The sequence below is a fragment of the Pyrus communis genome, chromosome 10, assembly GCF_963583255.1.
Source record: "Pyrus communis chromosome 10, drPyrComm1.1, whole genome shotgun sequence".
Lineage (NCBI taxonomy): Eukaryota > Viridiplantae > Streptophyta > Magnoliopsida > Rosales > Rosaceae > Pyrus > Pyrus communis.
Genome location: NC_084812.1, coordinates 12,888,146 through 12,903,345, shown reverse-complemented (window position 1 = coordinate 12,903,345; position 15,200 = coordinate 12,888,146). Strand labels below are relative to the sequence as shown.

The 15,200-nt window shown below is 37.8% G+C and overlaps 1 pseudogene; it reads left to right on the top strand.

Moving 5' to 3' along the window:
* Window positions 1-960: 960 nt before the first annotated feature.
* LOC137747880 (transcription factor RAX3-like) lies at window positions 961-2,431 on the top strand (annotated as a pseudogene).
* Window positions 2,432-15,200: the final 12,769 nt, after the last annotated feature.

The following is a 15,200-nucleotide window of genomic DNA, read 5'->3' as shown; positions in this document are numbered from 1 at the left end:
GTCAAGTAAATAAAATATATTTTAGTTGTTGGTTCCCATTTTAGATGGAGGACTAAATTTTCTTTTAGAAAAGTATATAGGGACTGTTATTGCTTCATCCACTATGGAGGTCTGACATTGTGGTGTGTTCCTTCACAAGAAATTGCCCCTAATTAATACCTCATGACCCTCTTGGTATTTTCGTCGAAAACCAACCCCGACGACTCCAAAACCAGAGAAATGAAAAGAAAAGAAAAAGATATAAAGAAGATTAAGACTTGAAATTAATGGTCATTTAACCATATATATTTAAACCATGCTTACATGGGTAAACCCTTTTTATCTTTAAAACACAAATTTATATATACAAAAAATACCTTAACTCATGCTTAAAAATGATCCTAACTAGGGATTATTTTTTTAACATGTATTGGAACCGTCATATATGTAGTTTTCTTATTTCACATGTTATCAAATAAGTGTGTGACACAATTGATATATCCTATTTTTAAGTTAGATTATCAAGAAATGACTAGTCCCTTATGTCAAGATCATGACAACGGCTGCATGGATGAACCGTTCTTATTAAAGGCTTGAGGAATCATTCACGGTCATAAACTAGTGGAAGAGTTCAAACCAAGCTGATGTTTGCTTTGTTTGCTTCAACTCTTTAAAGCTTCTAGTTGCGTCATTTATTTCTTGAGAGAGGGAGAGAGAGATTCTGAAGTAAGAAAGACAATGAGATAAAACCCTGGTCTCCTGTTCTGGCATTTCCAATTTCTCTAATATTCTATAAATAAAGGCTCATCCTCTTTTTCAATTCACCTTTCCGAATTTCTGTGTCCCTTTCCATGTTCTCAGCCCTCTCCCCAGCTCTCCAGCCATTATACTCTCTCTCTGATATATTTTATTAACATTATCATAAACTTTATCAAATTTTCATCAAGTGGTGATCATAAAGGGGAGCTAGCTGATACACACACACATATATATAGTGAAACCAGCCTCATCACAACATAACCCACACAATCAGAAAAAAACCCAAGTTAAAGTAAAAGCCATGGGGAGAGCTCCTTGCTGTGACAAAGCCAACGTCAAGAAAGGCCCTTGGTCACCAGAAGAAGATGCCACCCTCAAGGCTTACATGGAGAAGCACGGCAGCGGCGGCAACTGGATTGCCCTGCCCCAGAAGATAGGTCAGGAGCTAATCACTTCAAATTCTCCTCACCCCAGTTATTAACAAAATTATTGATCATGATCTAACCTATATTTTTTTAATCTAATATTATTGTACTATTTCCCATGATCAACAGGCTTAAGAAGGTGCGGCAAAAGCTGTCGACTTAGATGGTTGAATTATCTCCGGCCTAATATCAAGCACGGCGGGTTCTCAGAGGAAGAAGATAACATCATCTGCAGCCTCTACATGAGTATTGGAAGCAGGTATATATATTAAACAATTTCAAGGCCATACATATCATATATCTCTCTCTTAATTTTCTTTATCATGCTCTTTTAAATTGGTAGTTAATCATGTTATGGAATTTAAGTAGGACTTTTTGTTTTCTTTTTGGATAGGTGGTCTATCATTGCAGCCCAGTTACCAGGGCGAACGGACAACGATATTAAGAACTACTGGAACACAAGGCTGAAGAAAAAGCTTTTGGGCAGGCAGCGCAAACAACAACAGGTTCAGCAAAGTCGCAGCACCGCCAGCTTTAAGCAAGAGATGAACAAAAGATCAGAAAATATTGCAAATTTTATTAATATCCCTGCTGGGTTTGACAACCAAAACCCTTATGACTTGCCAGAGCTACCAGTAGTCCCAGTGGCTAATTATCAAACACATAACCCTCAACTCATCAAGGGTCAGGCTTCAATTAAGAATATGCTCATCAATCTTGGAGGAAGATTTTCCCATGATGCTGACACTAGCAATACATGTTTTCAGTACCCTATCGATATTTTGTCAACCTCATCCTCAGATCAACAATTTTATCAGAGCTCCATTAATCTACTCAATTGTACTTCAGCAGCCAACAGCAATAACTATTCTCAATTTCCAAGCACACACTGTGATGCTAGTAACGGTACTGGGGGTTCAAGTAGTCCAACCATGTTTCACGGGCTCAACGATCAGAACAACAACCTACAGTTTGATCATCTTCACCAGCTAACTGAACTGGAGGTTTACGACAACAATTTTGCTCACCAACATCAGCAATTGGGTGGTTTTTATTATCAAGCCACCACGGAGACGTTGAACAATGGTAGCACTGCAGGGACTAGTACTGCTTCTGCAGAGAGTGAAATTAGTTGGGGAGACATAAATTCCCTGGTTTATAGTACTCAAATGGTTGCAGGCTATGAAACCAGCTGTCCACAAGCAGTCACAGTACCACCAGGTCTTCATACTGTTTTTGCAGAGTCGACCTAATTGGGCCTCAAATAACACCAATGTACATGCATGGTAATTGGGGTTGAGGGTTGTAAATTAATTTGGTGTCTGAATTCAGTAGGATTTCTTTCCTTTTCAGTCATACTTCTGTCTTTCGTAATTGTTTTTTGGTAATTCAACTGGGTGCTAGTGGAACCCAATACCTGCATGAACTTTAACTGTACCACTAAGCCAATAAATTACAAGGGGACCGACAATCTATTTCTCAATTTTTTGATTTATGGATTATAAGCTTCAATTTCTTTCCCAGTTCAAATTTGAATTACTTGTGGACGGTGTTGATTGTTGAGTTTAATTAACGTAGGAACTTGAAGTCTTGAACATAGAACTAAGTGGTCTTGCGCACCTGCATGCAGTGAGTTCAGTTGGGATACCATACACATTCTATTGACTATTCTGATCTGCAGGTGCCGTTTGAGCAACTTTATGATTTATTTCTTAGTTACAATTTTTACATGGTAAAAAAGTACTAGACTACTAGTACTTCTCTTCATTCCAATCACATGGGTTGAATTCCATGTGGCAGAAAGTACCTCCGAACCCTCCATGACAATAAAGTTAGTGCTTTGACGTTTTGGCCATAACTGGCTCGGCTCTAGCATGCAGGGAATCACAATGTGGCTGCTTTCCTTTATACTTTTCTTCATGTCTTCAATGGCGACAAGAGCTGTAAAAACACATTGTCTTGTCCATCTTATGTGTATTTCCGACTAAATATATATATATATATATATATATTGTTCTAGGCGTATTTGACAGGGCTATTCTAAGGGAAAAGAGAAGGAGGGGGCCGGCGGTAGCAAGAGAGAAGATAGAGATTTAATTGTGAGGTGTGTTGTATCACCTTCATTGTGCCTTTATCTATACTAAAATCCTTACCCTTTTAGGATTATAACTCTTAATAGGTAATCAACTCCTAATAGGAATAAAAGAGATATTTCTGTATCCACTAAATATATATAATGATTATTTATTTGGCTGAGAATGGAATAATATTGTTCCTTTGTTAATTGTCCTCAACTATTGTGAATCATATGTGTACATGTATTATACATAAGTCGTAGCCCTATTTGTTAAATCATACACTTTCCTTTTAATAGAATAGAACATGATTAGGGATTACTTGTAGATATAGTTAATTTTATGGTTTTTCTAATTCCGAGTTCTCTGAAGAAAGTTGAGGTTCCATCATAAAAGCAATTGCCAATACTACTTATAAGCACATGCAAAGTCCATTCTTTTCCCGATTTGGGATTCACTCTCAACTCTCCCCATCACGTGTGGTGAAATTTTAAAGCCTAACAAATGAAAAACACAAACGGGGTGATGTGAAACACGTTTGACTACTAGGTTTCAGCTATGGGACAACCTGCTTTGATACCATGAAGAAAGTTGATGTTTAATCATAAAATATATTTGCAGTATAGGCAGTAGGGCAACTTTTTATAAGCACATGCAAGGTCCTCTCTTTTCTCGATACGGGATTCACTCTCAACACTATCATAGTAAGTTTTTTTAAAATTTTTTTTTTATCACTATAAGAAAGAAATTTGAACTTGAGACCTCAAATAGGAGGAAGAATATTACTCACGATAACTTATTCTTTTGTTGAAAAGTCTTAAGTTTAAGTTTTATTAACACTAAAGGTATAGCGTAGAACTTCCATTTGTACGTATTAAAATTTTCCAAGTCCGTACATAATAATTTCAGAAATCTTGACATCTAAATTTCATTTTTTTTTTTTTACCCTAATACATTGGACGATTTTCAGTCTATCGAGACAGAAATGGTACTTTCATGTCCTATATATAATTTGTTGGATGCAGCTGCATTCCTACCTCGAAGTCACTAGGATTCTACAATACTACATCTTTATATTGTGAGTGTCAGTTGTTTCTTGAGAGACTAGAATGCAGTGGAATCAAGTGTGCCCATCTAACCAAATTTCTTTACAATATTGGAGAAGCATTTGCATCTAAGTGATCTTTATTATAACTTTGTTCTTGTGAGTTAGTTTTTAATTAGAAATGTAGCTCTAATATTTTTTTTTTATATAGATATGAATCATGAAGCATATTGAGCGAATGTCTCTTATGCAAGGACATTAGTTTGTGCAGAGAGGATGTCAAAAGAATGAACGACAAGATTAAATTTGTGGAGACGGATAGAGGGAAACTCAGGTTTGTCCTTTCTACCGCAAGTCAAAAGGGCATAAAAGCAGACCGCACTAATAGCAAAATTAAACAAAATTGACCAAGTCATGAACAGCTAGCCTAAGCAGAACTCAAGCTCACAGTGTTTACTCAGTACTAATCTATTCAGCATAAATATTGAGCAACTGCTGTTCACAGTTCACACTCCCTAATCGTGATTATGCATCTTATTTAATTTAGGATATGTTAGGATTGTTAGTATATAAGTTGTTGAGCTGATTAGTAAATGTTACAAGTTTGTTATGTGTGTTGTCTCAGCTCATAGGCTGAGCTATTGTGTAAAACTGTGATGTGTTGATTAAGTCTCATAGGGCTTATCATTTGACAAGTGTCTTGATCTTAAGATAGGTTGTAATGGTTGGTTGAGATTGAATAGAGGATATGTCTCTCTCTCTCTCTTCTAAAAGTTAAATGACTCTTCGAGCTTCACTGCTCAGTAAGGAAATACAATGATAGATGTTTCAGAGATATGCTCTGTGTGTTTCTTCTCCCTCTGATTTCTTCTTCAAAACCTTACAGAATATTTGTCTCAAATCTTGTTAGTCTTGGTTGTGTAGTTGTATAGCTCTGATTCTAACATGGCCTCAGAGCCGAGTTCGATCTAAAACTTCTGGGCGTTGTTTCTACGAGTGGGTGAGCTCGGATTCACAGCAAAAGCTTATTGCAGTGATTTGAGTGTCTAGTATGGCTGGATCTGGAGGAGGAGACCTTCGGGCTCCAGTTTTCAATGGCGAGAATTTTGATTTCTGGCAAATCAAAATGAAGACCATCTTTCGCTCGTATGAGCTGTGGAATATGGTGGAGAGTGGGTACAGAGCTCCGATGAAGGACGAGGAACTCACAGAGGCGGAGAGGAAGCTGCTGCGTGAGAATGTCGTTAAGGATGCTAGAGCACTGGGTATTATTCAAGGTGCAGTTTCGGATCAAATTTTCCCGAGGATCGCAACTCAGGAAAGTGCGAAGGCTGCGTGGGACATTCTGAAACAAGAGTTCGTTGGTGATAAACAAGTAAGATCCGTGAAACTCCAAGGTCTTAGGCGAGATTTTGAATACACTCGCATGAATGATAGTGAATCTCTTTCTGTGTATATTGCTAAATTGTTTGATCTGATTAATCAAATGAAGAGCTATGGTGAGGATCTGAGTAATCAAAGAATTGTTCAGAAATTGTTAATTAGTTTACCTAAGTCCTATGATAGTATTGCAGCTGTGATAGAGAATACTAAGGATTTAGACACCATAGATGCACAGGATGTTGTAGCTATTTTGAAGGGGTATGAACAAAGGTTGGATAGACATGGAGAGAGTAGTATGGAGAAAGCATTTGCTAGTTTGAAATTTGTTCCGAAGTCTAATAGGTTCACTGGTCAGCCAAACAGTAACAAATATCACAAGAATTTTAAGCCAAAAGAGAAACAATGGAGTAACAAGGGTGATTGGAGTAATAAGGGTGGATTCACTGTGAAAAATGAGGCAAACAACACTGGGGATAAGTGTAAGTTCTGTGATAAACTTCATTATGGAGAATGTTGGCTTAAAAACAAAGTTAAGTGTCACAAGTGCAACAAAATTGGGCATATTGCAAGGTATTGTAATATGAACAAGGCTGTGCAGCATGTGAACTTTGCTAATCAGGTTGAAGAAACTGGAAATTTGTTTTATGCAAATCATTCTGGAGAAGTGAGGAAGATAAGTGATGAATGGTATATAGATGGTGGATGTAGTAATCATATGACATCCAGAGAAGATCTACTTGTTGATTTAGACAGGAAAGTGAAAGCCAAAGTCCAAGTTGGCACTGGAGTTTTGGTTGAAGTTGAAGGGAAAGGGACACTGATCATTGAAACTGTAAAGGGTCGAAGATATATAAAAGAAGTTATGTTAGTACCTGGTCTTGCAGAAAACTTGTTAAGTGTGGGACAAATGACTGAGCACGGTTATTTTCTGTTATTTGGAGATTATAAGGTGGATGTGTTTGATGATAGATACTTACAAAATCTGGTAGTTAGTGTGAAGCAGAAAGGAAATAGATGTTTTCCTTTGATTCTCAACACAAACAAGGAGCTTGCATTGAGGACAAATGTGCATGAGTGTGTTAGAATTTGGCACAAGAGGTTTGGGCATCTAAATTTCAGAAGTCTCAAACTGTTACAGAGTCAAGAGATGGTTTTGGGGCTGCCTGAAATTCAAGACAGTGAATCTGTGTGTCAAAGCTGTGCACTGGGGAAAAATCACAGGGAACCATTTCCCAAAGAATCAATGTGGAGAGCAAAGAAACCACTTGAGCTAATACACTCAGATGTGTGTGGTCCCATGCAAACATCAAGTTTGAGTGGCAATCGATACTTCATTACATTTATAGATGACTATTCAAGAATGTGCTGGGTATATTTCTTGAGAAACAAATCTGAGGTTTTCTATGTGTTTAAGAAATTTAAAGCCATGGTTGAGCTTCAAAGTGGATACCATGTTAAGAAGTTAAGAACAGATAGAGGAGGAGAGTTCAACTCAAACGAGTTTGGAAAATTCTGTGAAGACTTGGGGATAGAAAGACAGCTCACAATTGCATACTCTCCACAGCAAAATGGAGTAGTAGAAAGGAAAAACAGGACAATTGTGGAGATGGCAAAGTGCATGATCTTTGAGAAAGAACTCCCATACAATCTCTGGTGTGAAGCAGTAAACACATCTGTGTATCTGCTAAACAGGAGTCCTACAAAAGCAGTGAAGGATACTACACCTTTTGAGAAATTTAGTGGTAGAAAACCTGGGGTTAAACACTTGAAAGTGTTTGGTTCAGTTTGTTATTCACTTATTCCAGGGAATCTAAGACACAAATTAGAAGAAACAAGTGTCATGGGTGTTTTCATTGGATATGGCACTTGTGAAAAGGGGTATAGGATACTGAATCCTTTAACTCAAAAGGTGCTGTTATCTCGAGATGTAATTTTTGATGAGAATGGTAGATGGGACTGGGAGAAAAACAAAGTCAAGGAAGTTTGTATTCCTTTATCTGCAGCTGAATCTTCAGAGTTTGATAGAATTGATGAGTTGACTGATGTTCATGCACAAGAAGAATCTGATGGGTCTCAAATTCAAGCTGGAAGTCCTTCAGTTACTACTATTTGTGAGTCAAGTAATTCACTGATCTCACCTCAGTATGATAATACTCCACTGAGGTATAGGAACTTGAGTGAGATCTATGAGAGGTGTCACTTATGTATTGTTGAACCTGAATCATTTGATGAAGCTGCACAGGATGCAGCTTGGAAAAAGGCAATGTAGGATGAAATGAATATGATTGAGAAAAATCAGACATGGGAGTTGGTGAGAAGACCTTCAAATAAGCCGGTGATTGGGGTAAAATGGATGTATAAAACAAAGCTGAATTTGGATGGAACAGTGCAGAAGAACAAGGCTAGACTTGTTGCAAAAGGCTATGCACAAAAGCCTGGGATTGATTTTAATGAGACTTTTGCACCTGTTGCAAGGTTAGACACTGTTAGAACTCTGATTGCACTGGCAGCAAAGAATAAATGGAAGTTATTTCAACTAGATGTGAAGTCAGCTTTTCTAAATGGAGTATTAGAAGAGGAAGTATATGTTGAACAGCCAGATGGGTTTGTGGTGCAAGGAGAGGAAGAAAAGGTTTACAGATTACATAAAGCCTTGTATGGTCTAAAACAGGCACCTAGGGCCTGGTATGGTGAAATAGATTCATATCTAATGCTCTGTGGATTTAAGAAAAGCATCAGTGAGGCAACTCTGTACACCAAGTACAAGGGAGACACAGATTTGATCATAGTATCCATCTATGTCGATGACATTATATACACTGGAAACTGTTAAGAGTTAATGAATGGTTTTAAAGCTGAGATGATGCATAAGTATGAGATGACAGATCTTGGTCTGTTACATCACTTTCTTGGAATGGGAGTGATCCAAACTGAGGAGTGCATCTTCATTCATCAGAGAAATTATGCCTTATCTCTTCTGAAGAAATTCGGATTACAGAATTGCAAATCAGTACATACTCCTTTGGTTCTAAGTGATAAACTGAGAAAAGAAGATGGAAGTGGAAATGCAGATGAAGCTCAGTATAGACAGATTGTAGGTAGTCTGCTGTATCTCACAGCAACTAGACCTGATATAATGTATGCTGCCTGTCTCTTAGCTCGGTTTATGCATTGCCCCACTAACAAGCACTATGGAACAGCAAAGAGAGTATTGAGATATGTTCAAGGAACTCTCGACTTCGGGTTGGAATACAAGAAAGGTGAAGGAACACTCTTAATGGGATACTGTGACAGTGACTGGAGTGGCTCAGAGGATGATATGAAAAGCACGTCCGGGTATGCCTTTACATTTGGAAATGGGATTTTCTCTTGGTCTTCAGTCAAGCAACAATGTGTTGCATTATCAACAGCTGAAGCAGAGTATATCAGTGCTTCTGAAGCAACAGCACAGGCTACTTGGTTGAGATTTGTTCTAGAGGATTTTGGTGAAATGCAAACTGTTGCAACACCAATAAATTGTGACAATACATCAGCCATAGCCATCACCAAGAATCCCATCTTTCATCAGAAAACCAAGCATATAAACAGAAGATATCACTTCATAAAGGAAGCATTGCAGCAAGGAGTAATTGATTTAATTTACTGTCCTACTAAAGAGCAACTAGCAGATATCTTTACAAAAGCATTGGCAAAGGAGCAGTTCACTTATTTGAGAAATCTTCTTGGGGTGAAATCAGTTCACAACTAAAAGGGGAGTGTTAGTATATAAGTTGTTGAGCTGATTAGTAAATGTTACAAGTTTGTTATGTGTGTTGTCTCAGCTCATAGGCTGAGCTATTGTGTAAAACTGTGATGTGTTGATTAAGTCTCATAGGGCTTATCATTTGACAAGTGTCTTGATCTTAAGATAGGTTGTAATGGTTGGTTGAGATTGAATAGAGGATATGTCTCTCTCTCTCTCTCTTCTAACAGTTAAATGACTCTTCGAGCTTCACTGCTCAGTAAGGAAATACAATGATAGATGTTTCAGAGATATGCTCTGTGTGTTTCTTCTCCCTCTGATTTCTTCTTCAAAACCTTACAGAATATTTGTCTCAAATCTTGTTAGTCTTGGTTGTGTAGTTGTATAGCTCTGATTCTAACAAGGATGACCAAATTTTAAAACCAAATTTGCAAACTAAATGATGATTCACCAATAAGAAATAAGCACGTTAATCGACACTTAATTAATAATCCAATCATAAACAAACACATTTTTTGGTTTACAAATTTTGGTTTTAAAAATTTGGTCTCCCCTGATATTACCCTTTTAATTAACCCTGATAAAGATTGTAGTATGATAATGTGAAAGTATGAATAGTCCTTGATGCCAAAAGTTATGAATCCTAGGTGGTATACAGGCTGTAAATCTAGGTCCCAATAATTGGAAAGGGATCATCTCCGAATCTCTTCCACAAAATCCATCAAGTCCGGGGATCTGGACCGTTGAAATTTGATTCAACGGCTACAGTTATTATACCTGTTAAATGATAGGAGCATATTCATGCGACTTAAATGGCTTGTTCTCGTGCATTTACGTTATGTTTCTTTAGTTATTTTAGTACTTTAAGCTATTTTCGTGTGTTTGTAGGCCGAAAGGGCTAAATGAGCAAAAAGATGCATTTTGGAGACTTTTGGAGCACTTTTGGGCTAAGGATGGATAGCTTATGCTTGGAGCCAAAGTGTTGGACGAAATTGAAAACCTAATTGAAGACCAAAGTGTTGGAACCTTGTTCCCTTTAGTTTTAGGATATTTAAACCTTTCCTATATCCTTAGTCGTGCATAACATTCCAACATTCCACTCCTTCATTCACCACTTATCATATCATACACTTATCTTATCATCACCACATATCATTCATTTATCACTTATCAAACCATTCACTTATCACTTCCATTCACTTATCACTCACCACATATCATTCATTTATCACTTAACATATCATTCATTTATCACTTATCACAACAACAACCTAAAACACATGCACATGCACCACTAATCCCTTCACTTTCATGCCATCATTTCTCACTCCACCCCCCTTTGCCGTGCAATACACATCAACACATTCCAGTTTTTCTCCTTCTCTTTGCAGCCACAAGTCACATGCATTCACACATAATCATTCACCCTATCCATCTTACATTCCATAAACAATGTCACATGCAAAACAACAATCATTCACACACAAAACAGCACCATTCACCCTTGCCGTGGCCTTCACTCACATTTCCAGCTTTCCACCTTGCATTTCCACATGCATTCACTTCATCATTACACACCACTCATTCTCTAATTCCACATGCACATTCAATCATTCACTCAAGCACCCTTGTGCCATGTTTCCCCCTTTGTTCCCACCCATCACATGCATTATCATCAAACAAACAACCCTAACCCGTGGCATTCACTCCCATTTCCAGCATGCATTCACATGCATTTTCAGATTATTCCTTCATCATTGCATCCATTCCTCATGCATCCTTCATCATTGCACCACAAAACACTCATCCCACACCCTAACCCGTGGCATTCACTCCCATTTCCAGCTTGCTTATGCAATTCCAGCATGCATTCACATGCATTTTTAGCACCATTGACACCTTTGTCGTGTATCCCCTTCATCATTCCAGCATATTCTGGCCCTAAATTGTCTCCCTTTTTGTTCCAAAGTTGAGTTTTCATTCAAAAGTGAATTCTAAGTTGATTCAATTGCCTTGCTCACTATTTCTTTAAGAACCTTTGTTTTCCATATCCCTTCGTTGTTATCCACACGCCCCAAGCCCCATTACAACCCGTGACTTCAATCTTGAGTGTTATGTGTTTCAATTTGTGGAGTTTGAACTTGGTATGAGCATATGGTGTCACTGGTTCTCGCGTCTAAGTAGTAGCATTCCATTCATGAGATCATATCTAAACTTGATTATTAACTCCAGAAATTGCTTCCTTTGAAATACATTTATGTGAGTGTTCATTTTTATGTTTACATCAATCTTCTCACATATACCTAGTGTAGGGTGTGTAGTCAGAAAATCTATGTGAAAAACGAGAGTATATCTTGTAAGGATTTGAGCAAATTCTCTAAGGCATGTTACTACATTCGAAATGTGTTTTAAATGCTTAATTGTGAACTAGTATGTGGTGACTATGATTAAGAATGTACTTAAGTGTAAAGATGGCTAAAATCTGTGGGAATAATGATTTTTAACTTGTCATGTGCTTTGGAAATCCCTGAGACGTTTGTTGGAAGGTTTAGGTTGTGTTTTACTTGTTCGTTTTGTTTTGTTTCTGGTTTCTTTTGTTTTGTTTTGCTCGAGGACTAGCAAAAGATAAGTGTGGGGGTATTTGATAGGAGCATATTCATGCGACTTAAATGGCTTGTTCTCGTGCATTTACGTTATGTTTCTTTAGTTATTTTAGTACTTTAAGCTATTTTCGTGTGTTTGTAGGCCGAAAGGGCTAAAGGAGCAAAAAGATGCATTTTGGAGACTTTTGGAGCACTTTTGGGCTAAGGATGGATAGCTTATGCTTGGAGCCAAAGTGTTGGACGAAATTGAAAACCTAATTGAAGACCAAAGTGTTGGAACCTTGTTCCCTTTAGTTTTAGGATATTTAAACCTTTCCTATATCCTTAGTCGTGCATAACATTCCAACATTCCACTCCTTCATTCACCACTTATCATATCATACACTTATCTTATCATCACCACATATCATTCATTTATCACTTATCAAACCATTCACTTATCACTTCCATTCACTTATCACTCACCACATATCATTCATTTATCACTTAACATATCATTCATTTATCACTTATCACAACAACAACCTAAAACACATGCACATGCACCACTAATCCCTTCACTTTCATGCCATCATTTCTCACCCCACCCCCCTTTGCCGTGCAATACACATCAACACATTCCAGCTTTTCTCTTTCTCTTTGCAGCCACAAGTCACATGCATTCACACATAATCATTCACCCTATCCATCTTACATTCCACAAACAATGTCACATGCAAAACAACAATCATTCACACACAAAACAGCACCATTCACCCTTGTCGTGGCCTTCACTCACATTTCCAGCTTTCCACCTTGCATTTCCATCATTCCTCCACACAAATGCTTAAACAAACAGCCATATGTTCCCTCCACTACCCCTATAAATACCCTAGTCATTCATTCACTCCCAAGGAAATTCACATCTCATTTTCATACACAACACACCACAAATACCTCCATTCTTGCCGTGCATATCCCTTCATTTTCTGCATATTTTCTCTTCATTCCAACCACTCCAACCACTCCTCATCCCCCAAAAACTCACCTTAGACCTTGTGCTACAACAACGAAGAAGAGAAGAGTGCCTAAACGTTCATACAATTCAAGTTTGAGTTGTTGGAATGTTTAGGTGTTTCTTTGATTTCAAAGTTATGAGGAACTAAACCCCCTTTAGCTAGGGGGTGATTCGAAACTATGTTTATATTTGCAATTTGAATTGATTACGTTTGGTTGGAATTTCATAAGTTGTGGATTCAATTCGTTTAACTGTTTGATTGATAACTTATTTATGTATGTTCATTGAGATTGCAAGCTTAATTTTCATGCATAAATATGACGCTAGAATATAAGTGAATTTCACCTAATCGTTATGAACTTATATTCACAAGTAGTGGAGGTTGCTTATAAACAATCGCGTTAAACGAATTCTTGGCATAAGTTTCATGCGTATTCCATAGTAACGAATGCCTCGTCGATGTTTATGATTTCCGTTGAACTTAATGATCTTTGTTGAATGTCTCTATCATGCGTATTCTATAGTTAGGGACTTTGATTAAGAATAATTTGGTTGTAATGCGTATTCCATTCAATCCAACGAATTTAGGGAAATCTGAAAGTTAATCTAAGCGGATCTAATTAACTTGGAGCATTGAGTTTCACAACTTATCGAAAGACCAACTGAGAATCAATTTTGTATGCAAGTGTAACATGTGTGGAGAAGAACCCCTTGGCTATTCCATCATCCATATTTTCATCACATTCATATTTACATTTTGCCTTTAATTATATTCTGTCTTTTTAATTTAATATCGTCCAAACACATTTCCCCCATATTTCGTTGAGTCTTAATCATTCGTATTTGTTTTATTTTTGTATCTTTAAGCTTTTGGAGTCATAAACACTTGCAAATTCGTCTAAATCAAGTTCTAGCTTCTATTTGAGTCAATTTGATTGTTTTAGACAATTTGAGTTTTTCAAAGCCATTCTGAGTCATAGTAGTCTTGTTAAGAGTATTTTAATTTAGTTTTTATGTTTTTAAGTCAATTTAGAAGGTTTTAGCAAGCCCTCCTAATCCCCGGTCTAGAACGATCCCTCACTTATCCATTCTACTACAATTGTCAAACGAGGGTTTAATTTGAGTGTCAAGTAAATCTCGCATCAAATTTTGGCGCCGTTGCCGGGGATTAGCAACTTTGCTAATCCTTTGTCTTTATTTTTATATTTTTTTGTTTTTCGTGCATTCTTATTTCAGATTCTTAGTTTGTTTGTTTCCTTGTTTTTTAGGTACTGTGTATGACTCGTAGCTCTCGGCCTATTATAGAGAACATCTCCGACTTTGACGGTGATTTTGAACGCACTTTGAGGAGAACGAGGAGTCAACAAGAGCCACCATAACCTCCACCACAACCTGGGCTTGAAGAAGACGAAGTAGGTGTAGAAGAAAAGCCCACAGATCAGATTTTTGAAGAAGAACAAGCCATGGCAGCAGATAATAGAACCATCAAGGAGCTTTCGGCCTCGGGTTTGGATAATGCATTGCCTCTTTGTATCCAATACCCCACGGCTGCAGAGGGGAAGACTGAGGAATTTGAACTCAAATCCAGTTTGTTACACCATATTCCGAAGTTCCATGGCTTGTCTATGGAAGACCCCAACAAACACTTGAAGGAGTTTGAGGTGGTTTGTTCGAGCATGACCCCCGTCAATGTGGATGGGAGTATATTGAAGATGAAGGCCTTTCCATTTTCACTTATGGACAAGGCCAAAGATTGGCTCTACGAACTAGCCCCGGGAACTGTGACTTCGTGGGAGAGTATGAAGCGTGCTTTCTTGGAGAAATTCTTCCCTACTTCGAGAGTGATTCTCCTACGGAAGAAAATTAGTGGTATTCAACAGAATCATGGCGAGACATTCCCGGCTTATTATGAGCGCTTCAAGGGCCTTGTAGCTTCATGTCCTCAACATCAAATGAAGGAGGAACTTCTCCTTCAATATTTCTATGAGGGCCTCCTTCCTATCGAACGTCAAATGCTTGATGCATCAGCAGGAGGAGCATTGGTGGACAAAACACCAAGGGATGCCAAGATTCTCATAGCCAACCGAGCGCTCAACGCTCAACAATATGAAGGAGTGGGTCAAAGGGAAGCCCCACGACAACAAAGTGTAAATGAGGTGAGTGCTATTTCTGAAATTCAATCACAACTTGCT